Source organism: Grus americana, chromosome 8 (genome assembly GCF_028858705.1).
Source record: "Grus americana isolate bGruAme1 chromosome 8, bGruAme1.mat, whole genome shotgun sequence".
Taxonomy (NCBI): domain Eukaryota; kingdom Metazoa; phylum Chordata; class Aves; order Gruiformes; family Gruidae; genus Grus; species Grus americana.
Window position 1 is genome coordinate 36037929 of NC_072859.1, and position 12992 is coordinate 36050920.

At 48.3% G+C, this 12992-nt stretch overlaps 1 long non-coding RNA gene across 1 annotated transcript in view; it reads right to left on the reverse strand.

The window, feature by feature from the left end:
• LOC129209639 (uncharacterized) overlaps window positions 1-10137 on the reverse strand; it is a 74363-nt gene extending 64226 nt beyond the window's left edge. Inside the window, exon 1 of the long non-coding RNA XR_008578128.1 lies at window positions 10013-10137. This is a non-coding gene — a long non-coding RNA (uncharacterized LOC129209639). The remainder of the gene's footprint in view (window positions 1-10012) is intronic.
• Window positions 10138-12992: the final 2855 nt, after the last annotated feature.

The following is a 12992-nucleotide window of genomic DNA, read 5'->3' on the forward strand; positions in this document are numbered from 1 at the left end:
GCTTATGGCGTTACAAGCTGGCACGGAAGCTGCCGCAAGCCCTGCCCACCTTTAGGGATAGTTGTACTGAAACCAGACAATACTAAACCACATTGGAAAGGTGACAGCACTCCCAGCAGCATCGTGTCAGGCCGGGTCTGAGGTGGCCACACCTCGCACACGCCAGAGCTCAGTTGTACCCTGTAAACCGCTGCAACACCACCGTCCAGCGACACGGTCGGACGGTAACCAACCAGCATAGTTTTAAATCCCATTACGGCAAGCAGCACCAGCACTGGGACAGCTGTACCTGGTGACAGCTCAGACGCCGAGCAGACGGCGCTGCTGGAGCAGTGTTTTCTCAGATGCTTTTCGGCAGCATAAACGCCGTGCTTCTGGAAAGGTGTGGCAGAAGAGGTAAGCTACCTGCCGCCGCTATCGACAGCGCCTGGGAAATCAGACGCTCTCTCAAGAGAACATGGAGCGCTGCGGCTCTTTGTGTGCGCACGGAGGAGGCAGCCCTCGACGTGCTGCTGTGGCTGGTGCAGCAGCACCTGCCTGTGCTGTGTCTCACGCCTCCTCTCCTGCCCGTGCCCCCAGCGTGGCCCGATCCTGTCCCGCACGCCTGCGGCAGCAGGATGACTGCGAGATGGAAGGAGCGTCTCTGCCTGGCCTGGAAATGGCATATGTGGTAGATCTGTGAATCCATTATCATGCATCCACAGATATTTTAACATTTTCAATGAAGACAAACTCAGTTTAAGCAGTAATTATAGCAGATCCCCTCTCTATAGTAAGAATGGAAAGAGAACATTATCACCACTGCTTGTGGCAACAACTTGAACAAAAACGGGTTAGAAGGGAAAAAAAATAATTAGAATGAGACATGCATGCCTGACTCTGAAAGCAAGATTGTTTATGCCTAATACATTAGAGAAATTGCTGAAGAAGAGTTCAGCGAGAACCTGGCTTATCTGTCACGTACAGCACGCCGCGTGCCGGCTCCGCGGGCTGAAGCAGCCCGACGGGTACGAACCGACTCCGGCAGCCAGCGGGAGCCCTGACAGCACGAGGGCGACATCCCCTCCAGACGGGTATGTAAAACACACCTCACAGCTTTATCTCTAAGAGACTCTTGGGAAAAACAGAGATGGAGAAGAGCAAGAGCATCATCCAGCACTCCACCTGCCTCAGGAGGATGGCTCCATGCTGCTCCCTGTTGTAAGGGGATGTGCCTTACCAGGAGCCCGACCACGCGTGCTGCACGCTCACGCTGCCTGTGGGCACACCAAATCCCCCAACGCGGACTCGTTAGCACCGCAACGGACCACTCATTTCACTCTCTTCATACAGAGGTAAGTGGGCAGAACCTACTGTAACGCCTGGGCTCGTTCCAAGTGGAGAGACATCAGGACCCCACCAGGAGCGCCTCAAACGACGGGGGGAGGCGGCCAGTGCGTGTCCGTGCATAGCATGCATTCCTATCTACATGTATGCATACAGAATACAGTAGGTATTTGTTTAGGTGTGCACTGGCACGCTTCACGTGCACGCGAGGTTTCTCAAAGCACCTCCCGTCAGCGGGGAACCCTCCTGCCCTGAGCTGTACCCGAGGATGGGCGAAGATGAAAACATTAACTTCAGTGGCTGGGCTTTGGTAACGGCTGTGGTACCCGCGCTGCATCTGTGCCTGAAGCCTGGAAGGAACGGGCCACTCCACAGCACAGCTCACTGCCACCCCGCGTCACGTCTCTTGGTCTGAAGGTCCTGCTTTAGTAGTTTTGAATTACAACAGTAATTTAAAAAAAAAAAACACCACAAAAAAAACCCCAGAATTCTCTGCTTAATATACAAAAGAGTCAAAAGCCTCTAGAACTGCAGCTGGGGTAAACACCTCGACTCTGTTTATAGAAAAAAACCCAACAGTGCAGACATTTCCCAGTCTGAGTGCTAGCGAAAACTTTTAACTGAGAAACGCCATGAAAATGTTGAGATTTATCTGGGCTGTGCTGCTTGCAGAACTCCAGTACTTTAGGGTGGAATGTGAGTTCATGGCAACTGAATACAGAAACGCCCGTTCTGTCACCTAAACCCACTCACCCTTGTGCAGAGTTCATCATTTGTCTGCCAGGCGTTCTCCAATTCAGTAACAAATGCACAGAGGAAACGGCTGTGGATAACAAACCGGGTTCAAACGCGGGACGTCGATCCCTGCGTTCTGCTGGGGCCCTGGGAAGTTACCCCGACTCCCGCTCTGCAGGCGCAGCCCGCTCGCCTCTGAGGGGAAACCACTGGTTGCTTGCAGAGGCGGCAGGATGCTCGTCAGCAGGGGATGACAGTACTTCCCAGTTCACACGAGAAGTACGCAGCATTCCCGCAGGAACAGAGCACCGCTCCGTGTCAGAGGCTATTTTTTATGTTTATATACTCAGTGGTGCATAGCATAGGGTTGTTGGGGCTTTTTTGTAACAGGAGAAAACAAAAAAAGGGACTTCGCTAGTTCTCTGGGTATCTGCCAAAAGCTATAAAAATAAAACCAAACAATAAAGACACAAGCTGCTTCTAACTCCCCAGGCCAGGTATTAACCCGCCACAGTATATCAACCCTAACCATTGCATCCTCCCAACACAAACATTTGTCCCTGCCTTGTTTCTCCATCCTCTCAAAGTCTGAGCAATCCCACGCGCCCTGCAAGCACGTCTCCAGGGACCAGGAGGCAAATTCTTTTGGAGCGACGGGTGCAGGCAGGCCTTAAAAGCGCAGGAGAACGAGATGGTTTCTCTGGTGGTTAGATCACACATGGCTTTATGTAAACGCCGCGCTTGACAGGAGGCGTGCTGCGCCCATTTGGCTTCCGTTGCCCTGGCAGACAGGCTCAGGCTGGCCGTGTGTTGGGACAGTTGGGAAGGGTGGGATGAGCTTGCACACGTGGGGTTTTGGCAGACAAAGCGAGCGACCTCGCCCCAAGAGCCGTGTCATCGCCTGTAAGCGCGGCGGCAGCTTCCATCAGCAACGTGCCGGACATGCAGCAGGCGTAGCGTCGGTCTGGACCCCGCGCCCCGTCCAAGGCAAGCGACCTCCTCTATCAGCACGGCCTTACGTAAAACCAAGTGCACGCCTTGGTATCTGGGTACCTTCCCGTAGCCTCAACAGTCAGAGTCACTGACGGGTAGCAGTATGACGCGTGGTTTTTTTGAAGGAGCCTCTCCTAAAAGAAGCTGCTAATCCGCCCATTCTGCGGGCAGCACTGACCAGCCCCAAAAGCAGAAGACAAAGTCTTCTCTTTCCCACTCTCCTTCCCTATCTTACAAGGAAAAAGTCCCCAAAAGACATTACTGCAACCAGTAGCAGAATAATGCATTTATAATAAATAAGTGTAACAGAAACAAAAGCCATGCGTTAAAGAAAAAACGTACAGCATTGAAAAGGGAAAAGGAAAGTGCTGGCAATAAACAGAAAATAAGAATATTGCAACTACTGCCAAGAGCAGTACAAAATAATCATTCATGCCCTCCTGCATTAGCGTCGCTGTTGATGGGCCATACCTAGACAATGCAAAGCACACAAGATTTGTTACAAACCCCCTCATTTCCACAGAAGCTCGAAGTTACGAGGTTAGACCTCTGCAGGGCCAGAGTCCCCCGGCGACGCAAAGAGCCGGCCTCGCTCAGGGTGCCCGGGTCAGCGCCACGGTCAGCCCTTGGCCGCGCGCAGCCGGCCGCGGCATCTCCCCGCAGACGCAGCGCGCCGCCGTGGCATCCCGGGGGGGCTCGGCATAGCGCTGCAAGGCAGGGCGTATAAATAAAACAACAACAACAAACATTTCTCAAGGTGCGTTTGATCTGAGGGAACTTGAATCAAACCCTTAGTGCAGCATTACTTTTACACCAAAGCACGGGTCGTGGGCCTTCATTTCCCCGGGGAAAGCCGGCCCCGCACCCGTGACCTTCTCGTCTGTGTTTCAGTCCCGAAAAATACCCGACAGCCAGACACAGAGACTTTCTTCCACTTACTGCACGTTTCACTGAATTTTCTCTATTGAGCTCCTACAGCGTGCTTCTCAACAGCAATTTCTACAAGGATTTATTAACATTAAGACCAATAGTTATCAAATATTCAGTGATTATATAAAAAATGGATACTTGTAAACAACATTGTGAAGATTATATTTCGGACTTCTGTAAGCGTTTCCTTCATTCTTTCTAAAGATTTTACTTTTTTTTTTTTTTCTTTTTTTTTTTTTTAAATAAAGACTGAATATATGCTGCCATCTACTGGAAAGCATAACTTAATCAAGCAAAATTTAAGTGTTTTTCCCCAAAAACCCTGAGGGGATCAAATTTCCCTCCCTACAGTTGCTCCACTTACTTCCAAAGGACTAACTCTGTTGCTTAACATTAAGCATATAGAAGGACTAGATTTAAAACACTGAAAAATAAGCTAAAAGGGTAAACAAAAAGTTAACTAATAGGCCTCAGTGGTTTGTCTGCCCCACGCTAGGAGCAAAACTGACTGCAGAAGCTCCTACTGCACCTTCTGCAAGTTTTTACTTGTTGCCATTGAGGACAAATAGGCAAATTACATTTTTTTCCTGGAATACCTCTCTGAGCTTTCGGTAAGTGAGGCGTTAGGGGGATTCCTGCACCCCCTACAGCCTGCTAACTCGGAGAACAGTCCCGAAGCACGGCCGGACGCCACGTATTCATCTCGGCTGAGTCTCTTCCCCGCTCAGACCGATGCTTCTCACCCTGCTCTCCAAGGCAGCAGAGGCTCAGCCCTTGCCCGCGGGCATCCGACGCGTCGTCCTCCGTGGCGGGCGCCAGGCACGGGAGGGCTGCGGCCAAGCCCAGCGCCCAGCGAGCCTCGGGCACCGCTCCGCACCCCGCCGTGGCGTACCCTGCACAACAGCCCGCGGTGCTGGGGCAGCCTTGCCAGGGCCGTCATCACAGCACGGGGGAAGCAACAGCGACTGCTGCCGCCGGTTTCGGGAGGGCGTATCCCAAACGTCCTTCGCCCTGCTAAAGCCAAACCTCCAACGCTCTTGACTTGCATTGCTAAATTGTGGTCTCTGAAGCCCTCGCTGGTGTCTCAGGAGAGTCACACCATTCTTCTGCAATTCCAGTTATTTCCGCATGAGTGAACCGGGGAAGACGGCTGTTTCTCCGCTGGTTGCTGCGGGTTTCTCCCAGGCTGGCAGAGGCTGTAGCTGCCAACACAACAGGATGCCAGACAGGAGCGGTGACACCAAGGAGAGCGGATGCGCAGGGGACTCCTCGCTCAGGGGCAATTGCATTTGCCCCGTCACTCCCGTCCCTTCTGATGTCTCCGCTCCTGGTGCGATGTCTCAGGCATGCCCTCGGGACAGCCTGCCTCCCCTCAGCTGCCCTGCACTGCTAGAAGGGTGCCAGACCTGCAGCACCCACCCGGCCTTTCCCGTTGAGAGAGTGCAGCTCTTTTGGCATTGGGTAAAGGAGAGGCAAAACATTTAACTGGAACTAGAGAACATATGGAGGGGAAGAAAGACATAGCCATAAGGTCTAGAAGCAAACATTAAAAAAAAGCACAAGCCATCATGTTAGTGAAAAGCGTTTACAGAAACAAGAGCTGTCTACAGATTCAGCTGCAAATTCTGTTAAAGGACGGCACTGGGGGAGAAATAGAATAATCTCTGTCAAACGAATTTGGGAAGGCAACAACAGCAGATGAGGTACAGAGATGGAAAATTACAAATGGAAGTAAAAGAAGTCCTGCACTTAACTATTCATTGCTGAGTAACCACAGCTAGATGATGACAGAGGCTATTCGGGTAAAAGTATCAGTGACAAATTTCCTTGGAAGCAATCGGGGGTGTTAAGTATACAGCCCCATATGGAGGGGCAGCAGGAGCCCAGTAAACACCACAGTAATTGCGATGCCCAACAGGAGAAATGCCAAGAGGGTCTCAGCTCAGGGGTGCACAGCGGGACAGCACTGACCTGTTCAACTCCACACACGGAGAGATTAGGACCAGCAGCAAGGGAATTTCAAAGCAAGCATTAGGAACAAATCCTCTTACGCTGAAGAAGAGCAACAGGCAGAGAAAGAATAGGGACTAATGAAAGCAGGGTCTGGGCAAACATTTGGCCTAACGCTTTAAAAAGGGAATTATCTTTGCAGCATCAGACAGCTCAAACAAACTAGGCGTGATTTAACTTTAAAATATCATTAGCTGGTAACTTGATTTACTGAGAAGATGAAAACAAACCATTGTCTGAACAATTCAAGGAAAAATATGACCAAGAAAACTGCCACAAGCAAGTAGCTATTAACTAGCAAAGTACGGTGATTCATTTTCTCCAGATACGGAGGGTTCCGTAGAGCTGAGTCCTTAGCAAGCAGTACTTTCCACTCCCTTTGCTAGTAATGCAACGGACACTGCAAATCCCACATAAATCCCGCATGAGAGGGCTGCGCTGGAGGAGATGGTGGGTCCGACCCAGAGGGGAAGGCAGACACCACCCCCCTCCCCCCCACCAGACCACTGCGCTCGGTGCCCTTTTCCTCTTAAAAAGCACAGACAGCACTGCTATCACCAAACTGCGCTTCTCAGCCAAACGAACTGAAACGGCTGCCTGCCCTTCCTTCAGGGCAGCGCCGGCGCCAGCTGGAAAGCTGCGAACGTGACCTGGTGTCCTGTGGACGTGTCCGTGGGCACCCACGCCACTGCCCAAACCTCCCCTCCCAGGGCAGCAAACTCTCCCGGCCCAGCATCCCTCGCGGCGTCAGCACCCCGTGTTGTGTCACCACCAGAGATCAGAGCTAATGACAGGACCTGGAATGCCAAGGGGGCCTGATGCAGGACGCACAGGGGAAAGGTTTTAGTGGCTTGCACAATCAAACCGTAGGATCAAAACCACTGACTTAAGGTTATGACTATTTATTTTTCACTGAAAATTAACTTTTCCTGTCCTTCATGAAGTTGTAAGCAACTGCATATTCACAGACAAAGCTACTCAGTGGGATTTCATTTCATTTCCAAGCTCGCGTGGGTAGCAGCAGGTCAGCCTGTGACCTGAGAAATAAGGAGGTAACGGAGATGCCCGCCCAGCTGCATCCCTGCCCCTCCAAAAGCAACAAATTCCCCGGGGAGCTAGGCGCATTTGCTGCAGCTGCCATCACTGCTTCAGACGCAGCTGAAACCTCGGTGAGACCTCCCGGCTGCCCCAGCACGAGGTGGGTGAGATCAGGTAAAACGGCCCATTTCAGGGGAACCCACCCGCGTCCTTCTGTCGACAAGCTGCGACGGTGGCGTCTGCAGTGGAGCTGGCATCGGCACCGGCACTGCACCGGCAGCACGGCGAGGGGAAGCAATCACCATGGAAGACAAGAGGCAGCACCAAACCCTTCGTTTCCAGAAAACACGTTATGGAAAGTCCTTGTATGAACCCGTGCTGCTCTCACCAGCTGACCGACCCGCGCTGCTCCGAGGTCCCCGTCGGCCGAGCTGCTGCTTGGGCAGAGAAGTCTCGTGGGCTAAAAGCTCTCCGACGGCCAGCCGGCGAAGGATGCTCGTGTCTGGAGAGGAGATGTGCGTGCCGACGGGCACTCACCGCACTCGCTGCCAGCTCGCCCCGACCCTGGTACTCTGCGGCACGGAGGGAGGGCTCACAGGGTGAAACAGCACGCCCAGAGCAAGGCAAGGCTTGCGGTCAGACACACAGGCACTCGCTGCGTCTTCACGGTGCTACCGTTGCGTCCCAGGGAGGGCAGGAGCCCCGGCCAAGCTGCGCCGTGGCTGGGCAGGCACCAGCAACGCGTTACGACACGCGGCCGGCTCGCGGCTGGATGCGCCCTCATGGCGCTGGCGTGCAAAACCGCTCCCTGAGCACCCAAAGGTGCTGGACCTGCACGTGCCCCGGCCCCAGCTCGACTCCCCGAGCCCCGCTGGACCAACGCGTCTCACCTCCCGGCCAGCTCGGCTACGCCAAAGAAACAGCGAAGGCAGCCCTAGTCCTAATCTATTGTTTAACAGCAGAACTTAGTTTTATATTTAGTTTTATAGAGAGAGTGAGACTTTTTGTTGTTGTTTTTTTCTTTTTTAATTTATAACAGGTATTAATGTATGTTTAATTTAAACATATTGCCCTGTGGGACTTGTTAGCAGTTTAACAAAATGCCTGGGTAAAAATACTCAGCAGATAAAAAGACAGAATTTTAAAATATTGTATGCCTACAAAAATAATCTAGATGAATGATGAAGGGTGTCAGAGAACTGCTCGACCACATCAAACAATGAAAACACTCTTGGAGATGGGCTATTTAAATATTAAATAAATACCCAGAACTTCTGTAAATGCTGAACAGGAGATATGATGGAATGTTATTTTTCCTAATCTGTTCACACTGTAATTATGGACTCTAAACTCCAGCTAAAAAAGATCATTTATCTTATGCTGAGTATTTCAATTGCTTTTTCTCCAATAAATTACAGATATTACCTTCAACTGGTAACTAAGCACAGCAAAGAAGTTTCAGGCACAGCTGATATGCTTGTAAAATATTTGTCATTTGTCTAATATATGACTTCTACAAAATATTTTATCTCTAATTTTGTGAAAGCTTTTTCTAACCAAGTTATGTATTGCTAAAAAATTAATTGATTCTACCCAGAAATACTAATCTTAGGGGGGAAAAGGCTATTTACAGCAAATATTCTGAACTGCATCCCCTTTTTTTATACCGCCACCGGTGGTATTAACACTAATAGCAACACGTGCTTTGTTCTGGGGCCAAGAGGATGTCGGTACCATCAGGCGTATTTCCACAGTGACACAGATACGCAAATAATTTATGCAAAATAAACCCGAAGCATCAGTAACTGTGTGTACGAAAACAGACAGGGAAACCCATGGAAGAAAATACGTTAATGACAGTTAGCAGCTAGAAAGGATCACTGCGTCCGACGTGTCCGGGAGGTGAGAGCGCGTCCTGGGGAAGGCGCGGCGCCGGGCGCTGCACGTCCTGGGGCTCGGGCACAGCCCCTGCACGGCCCCCGCAAGCAGCCCCCACAAGGCTGGGATCTGTGCCGGCCACCTCGGCAAGGGGGGCACGTCCCCCGTTAGTACGCAGCGTTCATGGTCTAGTTCCAAGGAAAAGGGCAGGTAACCGCACAGATCTGCAGTACTCGTTTTATCAGCATAAAGATTTCATGCCGCACCATGCAATCTGAAATACCAGGTATTTGCCGTTCTGGGTGGGATTACAGAAAAATCTGAGCTCAGTCAGACCACAGTGCGGTAGTTAATGTTTTGTTTGGTTTACTCTGGCAAATATGAACGGTGGGTCCAGTATTACAGTTCTATAACTTCTAAGTGCGAGTGCTTTTTCACTGCGTCTGTATGAGAGCTCAGTTCAAATTGTAAAAGTGACATCAAATTTCAGCATTTCCATAAATATTCAGAGTTTGAGCACGTTTTATCCGAGGCACCAGAGTGACTACGTGTCTCCCACTGGAAGCACGGCTTACTGCTGCTCGTACTGCAAACGTAGGGAAGCTGTTCCCGGTCGGGGCACGCAATTTGATAGGATTTGGGTTTAGCCTGATTATGTGGAATAATCATGCTCAGAAATAAATGCTTGTGCTTGTTTTAATTATTATAGCATACTCTAGTGAAGTAATATGCCTGTTTAGGGGTAAATCCAGCAGTGGGAGAAACCTGACCAGAGGGGTTTCTCCTCAGAGCTGCAACCTGCGCGCATTCAGAAGCACACCCACTGACATTTGCGACAAAAACAAGCATTTACCCATTTGCTGATTTTACAGCTAGAAAGAGCCTATTACGATTATCTAGTCTGCCCTTCCAGATAACGTAACCAATCTTCAGTCCGTGATTCCCACATGAAGCCCATCATTTCTGGCTGACCAATGCAGAGACATCCATGCAATTTGATTTAGTGACTTCAAGTCATCGACCACATCTCCAAGTGAGCTGTTCCTACAGCAAATTGCACTGGCTGTTAAATAACCGCAACTTATTTATTCCCCAAATTTACCTACAGCATCCGCTTCCAGCCACAGAAGAAATTCCCCACAAAGGTTCGGACAGAGCAGGATCTCATCACCCCCTCACCGTCTCCTGGACAAACAAGACAAACCCAGCTTCTCCCGTCAATTCGCATGTCTCACTCTAACTGATTTGTCTTTTGCAACACCGTTAGTGTTTCCTATTAGCCTGAGCGGGGCTCTGTTACATTTTGTGCGTCATTTACCTTTCCTCACACATGTAAATCAAAAGAGCACAGTTGCTGGGCGCTGTTGGCACGGAGGTCATAACTCGAGGAATCAGTGACACGGCTGTAACTTCGTCCTACAGAACTTGTGCAAACACTAATGAAACGGAATGGAAATGGATTAGCTCATCTCGCAGACCCAACAAACACGGAACTTCACATTTATTTTTAAGTCAATTTTCAGAGCAAATGGCAACTTTAAAGTGCCTTTGAAAACAATACTTATAAATGAAATGATAAAAAGGCAATTTCTGGGTATAGAGAAAAACTGTATTAGGCAATTTACTTTTACTGTTTGGTTTTTTTTTTAAAAAAAAACCTTTCTGGTTCAGGATCTTATCCTAACTGAACCCAGATATATTCCAAAATACACGGTGACATGCTCGGTTCATTTTTTCAACACCCAGAATGGCTTAAGTTAGGAAACTCTTAGAGTTTTGCATCACTACTTTCAATTCAGCATTCAATTTAACAATGCACCGTGCAACACATAAATAGATTCAAGTGCTTGTGTCTAACCTAAGCAAGCCATTACTAAGCAAATATTTGCAGCAGCAGCATGGCAGAGCATAAATAATCATTCTTTTCTGTTAGTCAGAGATGCAAAGGAAAGAGCAAGGCACCTGCTTTAGTTTTAAGCGAAGCTCCAACCCTGCAATTTCCTCTGGCCGTGCAGCGAAGTACAGAGCATCCCCGCCCCAGCGGCGCCAGAGAGCGGGACCCGCGCCCAGGACTTCTCATCCAGCCCTTCCTGCACGCACCGGTGCTTCACCACAGAACAAAGTACCAAAGCACACGAGCTACCTGAGTCCCAAGATCATCTCACTCTGCCAATTCACAAGAGTAAAAACATGGCATTTCTTTCGGGTTTGCATTTTTTATTTTAGAGGAGCTTTTTCTTTACAATACTATAAACAAAATTTTGCTCTATTTGTGAAGCTGAATCTGATTTGGTTTATTCAACAAAAAGTAATTCCTGAAAATATCCATCAAGCATACAGATGTATTTAAGTATACAAAAATAATCTCCTTTTGTGCGATACATTCACGTTTACAGTACGGAGTGTTAAAAGAGACATACCTCTCATCCTTAAAATTTTTGATCAACTGCTAATATTTCTTCATCTGTTCTCTGTTTTCCTCTACAGTTCTTTGTCTTGTCTTTACGGTACCTTCACATTTCCTCCATCTGTCAAGTCTTAACCAAGCCTGTGTCAAAGCAACACATCAATCACTGAAGTCTTGACCTAATGAACACTGAAATGGTTTTTGTTTCTTGCTTTCTATGAACCAAGTATGCCTTTGCCTCACATTTCAAATAATCTTGATCTTTTCATTTGATGCTGCTGTAAAGCTCTTTCAGGTAAGACCTCTTCTTCACTTGTTTTCTGAATTCCGCATTGTTTCTCTTCAAGAAACTCTTGAAAATCCTGTCTGCCTTTCTCGGTGTTGACTTACATTTGTGTAACCCCGGTGCAGCAGGCGAGCGTAGCTGTCATGTTGTTCAGTCTTTGCGCAGCATTATCAGCAAAACAAAATGGGTCAAATCTTCTAGATCCACGCGCTCTAGCAAAATCGCTCTTTTCTAAGTGAACCGAGTGGTGTCTGGCATCGTCCTGCGGAGCAGAACGACTGCAGACTGAGATTTGTCGAGCGCTGCAGGCATCCCGCTCAGCCTGCAGGGACGCCAGCTCACCCCTTGCTGCTGGAACGGCTTCGTACAGCTGGAAAAGCCAAACTTCATTTCCGTTTGTTTCACTGTATCACTGTTTTCCATTTTCAGTGGACCAATGAAGAAAAGAATAGAGCATTAAATCCAGCCTCTGGAATATAGAAATGTACAATTACAATAATTCTCAGTTTTAATTAGAATGTAGTATTTGCTGACCACAGATATATTGTGTAAGAGAAGTTACTGTCTTGCTGTGTTGAATTAAATATCATAGTGTTTTGAAATATGACGTAAGCAGGTTGTCCCTATATACCCTGCCACCATCTCCAGCATCGGCAGGTTCAAACACGCCATGGCTCAAAGTCAAACGCCAGCACGGACCTTGCCCGGGGACAGCACCGGTGCCCCCTGCCATGGCCCAGCACTGTTCCCACCAAAGTCAAAGCAAGCCTTTCCATAAACAACTTCCAGACCCTAAACTCTATAAACAAGGTAAGTAAAAATTAATGATTTCCTGAAAGTTTCACAGCTTCCTACAGTAGCTACTTTTTAAAAGAGATTTTAAAAAAATCTTCTGACAATGCAAAATTCACTGCATAAAATTGTATATGAGTAGAAGATAATAATATAAATGATAATTCTGCATGTCCATATTTGAAATGCATTCCTTCTCTACTGGTACAATAGTTCTTTTGGTATTTCCCTTGAAATTATGCATCAGATTTATGTGAAAACATATCTTCCATCTACTGTATTAATACTTAAAATCCAATTTTTCTGTTTTTATAATCCAAATACTAACCAGACTAAAATAGTGTCTATGTCACTTTATTTATGAGGAAAATTTTCACAGCATGACCATATACAAGACTGTGAATTATTTTTGCAGGGGGTTTTGTTTACAAAACAAGCGTTCTGTTTCCAAGACTGCTATGAAGCCTTGGTTCTTCTCCTTGTGTGCCGTAAGAAAGAGCAATGCAAACCAAATACAGAGCTCCAAAAGTTACAGCACATCCTTCGTCTGCCTGATTTTTTGTACTTCCCACTTTGGAGATAGTGTGAACAATTAAT